Genomic DNA, 4,191 nt, shown 5'->3' on the forward strand with positions numbered 1-4,191 from the left:
GTTAGGCATCGATGAGGCTGGAAGGGGAGTGGTTAGGGGTGGTCAGGCTGGCAGGCAGAAGCAGGTAGGGGCAATCAGGCAGGCAGGCAGGTGAGCGGTTGAGAGCCAGCAGTCCTAGACTGTGAGAGGGATGTCCCACAGTCAGACATCCCCTGAGGGGTTCCAAATTGGAGAGGGTACAGGATGGGCTGAGGGGCACCCCCTTCCCCCAGTGCACGAATTTTGTGCACCAGGACTCTAGTGTTAGTGTGTGTGTGTGTGTGTGTGTGTGTTTGTGTGTGTGTGTGTGTGTATATTCTTATTTATATTTAATATCTCTATCTCTAATTGTACCACCCCATCAGTCTGGTTACAAACCACAACATGATTTTCATCAACTGTGAGATCCATTAGATTAGATTCTGTGAAACTCCAGGAGGCAGAACTAGGACCCAATGGTGGAAGTTTACAAAAGCCAAATTTTGGCTTCCTAACAAAATATTTTTAAAAGTAAAGAGACTTATTTTTTAAAAAAGAGGCTGCTTTACTAAGCATTAGATTTTGAAAATAAAACTGTCAACTGGACCATCGTCTGCATGGTATGCTCTACAAAGGATTCCTATAATGGTGAGAGGCTGAAATAGATAACCTGTCTATTTCCTTTTGTGAATTTAAACTGTAAGAATTTCTATATCACAGCTCCTCTTTTCTCACTCCATTTTCTGATAGTTTGAATATACTTTTTTCTTTCTTGATTTATTTTATTTCCCTTGACAAGGTCTTTATCTTCTCGAATGTCAGGTTTGTGTAAATTAACCTGTAACCTATGGGTTTCTATAAAATCAACATATGAATTTTATACAAAACTAGAGGCCCAGTGCACAAAATTTGTGCATGGGGGGTCTCTCAGCCCAGCCTGCACCCTCTCCTATCGGGGACCCCTTGGGGGATGTCTGACTGTCTCTCACTATCTGGGACCACTGGCTCCTAACTGCTCACCTGCCTGCCTGCCTGATTTCCCCTAACCCCTCTGCCTACCTGATTGCCCCTAACTGTCTCTGCCTCACCCCATACCTGAGACCCAGGACTTCCCTCCCTCTGGTTGGCCCTCATTTGTGCCTTGCTGGTCCCCATTCCTCTCTCACAAGCTCATTTGTGCCTGGCTGGTACCCATTCCTCTCTCACGAGCTCATTTATGCCTTGCTGGTCCCCAATCCTCTCTCCCCAGTGTTGAGTGTCTGAGCAGTTATGGCTAATATTTGCATATTAGCTCTTTATTATATAGGATGATGCAAAAATCAATCCTCCAGTATCCTCCAGTTTCTTCAGTGGGGAAAAAACTGATTGTCTTCCCAAAATGGACAGTCAGAGAAGCATCAATAATCAAGAATGTGAAAATGGCATACAAAGCTTTCAATAAAAACCAACAAAAAGAGCACCAAGTAAATGTGAGGGGGAATATCCAAGAAGACTGATGATACATGACCTTTCTAATGAAACCTCAATGAGGTCAGAGGATATGACAAGCCTATCTTAAAATTCATGGAATAAAAGTACAGAAGCGAATATCCTAAGACCACATTATAAAAGAGAAATGAGAGATTGATCAGGACATGAAAGTGCTCATTCTCTTCCCTGTTCTTGTATGTACATGAGGTAAACCTAACATCCTGGGCCTCAAAACTCTAGGGCCAAAGTTCACAACTTCTAAGAATGGAAAGGGCATCTTCTGACTAACTGAAAAACAACTGCAAAAACAAATGTCATTCTAGCAACAAATTGTCAAAGCCTCTAAGGATGTTTTTGCTCTAACTTCATGATCATGACATTCACCATAAATGATGTGTTCCCTGTTCATTTTAGTGCCACTCAGGGGTTCTACTCCAGAACTTAAAGTGACAACTAGAAAAGGAGGGGACAAAGGTACATGGCTAGGTAATGGATTTAAAAAAATATATATGTCCTAAGGGCCCCTTCCTTCACTGAACAGTTTGAATTTTTATGACATTAAAGTTCCAATCAGGATCTAAGGTAGATTTCTTAAATGCAAAAAAAAAAGATTTTAGATATTTTCTTACTAACTGGTTAGCTCTTTAAGAAAATGGGATTAATTTCAAGTAAAAACACAAGCCAAAATGAATAGCAATAACTTTGGCCAAGTGACAGTTAGGTGAAACATAAAGGATGTGAGAATAACACCTAGCTATTAAATAAAATGCAAAAAAAATACAAGAGGTACAGGGTCTGATATCAAAGAAGAAATTAGAGATTGAGGAAGAGCCCAAGGAGTTGGAAGACTTTGCTTTGAATCAAAGTAAAAAGGAAGGATAAGATGCAGAGGCTCTCTAAAAGGCTAAAATGCTGACTTTGACCTGGTCCATATATAAGTGTGCTGATAAAACTAGGCTTTCTTTTTTTAAAATATATTCTATTGATTTTTTAGAGAGAGGAAGGGAGAGGGGATAGAGAGTTAGAAACATCGATGAGAGAGAAACATTGATCAGCTGCCTCCTGCACACCCCCTGCTGGGGATGTGCCCGCAACCAAGGTACATGCCCTTGACAGGAATCAAACCTGGGACCCTTCAGTCTGCAGGCCGATACTCTATCCACTGAGCCAAAGCAGTCAGAGCAAAACTAGGCTTACTTACTCCACTGGCAATTGAGGGTCTAGTTCCTTTATATTGTCACTAGAGGCCCAGTGCACAAAATTCATGCAAGGGGGGGGGTCCCTTAGCCCAGCCTGCACCCTCGCCAATCCGGGACCCCTTGGACATCCCTCTCTCAATCTGGGACTGCTGCCTGCCTGATCATCCCCTAACCACTCTACCTCCCTGCCTGATTGCCCCTAACTACCTCTGCTTGCCAGCCTGCCCCCCCCAAATGTCCCCCTGCTGGCCTGGTTGCCCCCTAACTGCCCCCCTGCCATCCTGGTCTCCCCCTAACTGTCTGGAAGGAAGTCAGACATCCGGAAGATGTCCAGTTGACCTGGTCTAATTAGCATATTACCCTTTTATTAGAATAGATTCCACTGGATATGCTGTGTAAGGGGGTGGAAAACATTATCAAAATGTTTGTACAAGTGATTAAAACATGCTTGCTGGTAGTTTCGCCATTGGTGTGTTTTTGTCTATTTTGCAGCAAAGGGATAAGTGGTCTATATGGCAGAAAGGGACTTTGGCTTTTCATTTATACAACAATTTATTGAAGCTCTTTTTAATTCCAGGCCACATGGATGGTACTTTTGCTTAAGAAAATTAAAATTGAAAGTGATTGGTATGTCCCTAGCAAGTCAACAAGACTTACTTACTCTCCCATGTTGTGTCTTTAGTTAGTCCACACCACATGAGCCATAAATACATCAAGTCACTGAACATTGAGGAGACTGGGCTTAAATAGGGGGTGTTTGTACATTAAAATCTCACTAGATACCATAAAATCTATGTGAATGTGGGCTCTACATATGAGGATGGAGCTGCAAAGAGCTCTGATAGCACATGATACTATTAAATCCTTCTCGTCCAAACAGCAGAACCTGAGGGTAGATAGTCTGTGTTCTGGTTATAATCCCAAACTGAGAGTTGAAATACTTGGTAATTCAAGGTTGCTCAATGACTTCCTGTCTAAATTATACTGTTCATCAAATAAATATTTATAGATCAACTACTATGTACAGGGCAGTCTTCTAGGTACAGAAAAATTATAGAAACAATTCTTGCCCTTGAATAGTTCACAGGTATGGTGGAAAAACAGACATAAAAATACCTAAATCACATATGACCAGTTCCCATATAGAAGTACACACAAATGCTATAGGAACATAGAAGAGGAACAATTAGTCCTGTCTTTAAGAAATGGGTGGGTGGGGGAAATCCAGGGAATGCTTCACAGAGAAAATAACATTTGAAATGGGTCTTCAAAGATGAGTAGGATTATCAAAAGGCAGAGAATATGGGGAGTGTTCACAAGTGAAGGAAAGTATACTAGTAAGATAAAATGTTCAGAGATGGGAAAGTGAAGAGTTTTATTTTTGGAATGATGAATAACCCAGGATGGCTTGTGTGTGGCCTACTTAATTGTTGAGTGAATAAGTGAGTTAAGAAATAAACTAAGCCCTAACTGGTTTGGCTCAGTGGATAGAGCATCAGCCTGCGAACTGAAGGGTCCCAGGTTCTATTCCGGTCAAGGGCATATACCTTGGTTGCGGGCACAT

The sequence above is a fragment of the Myotis davidii genome, unplaced genomic scaffold, assembly GCF_000327345.1.
Source record: "Myotis davidii unplaced genomic scaffold, ASM32734v1 scaffold561, whole genome shotgun sequence".
Taxonomy (NCBI): domain Eukaryota; kingdom Metazoa; phylum Chordata; class Mammalia; order Chiroptera; family Vespertilionidae; genus Myotis; species Myotis davidii.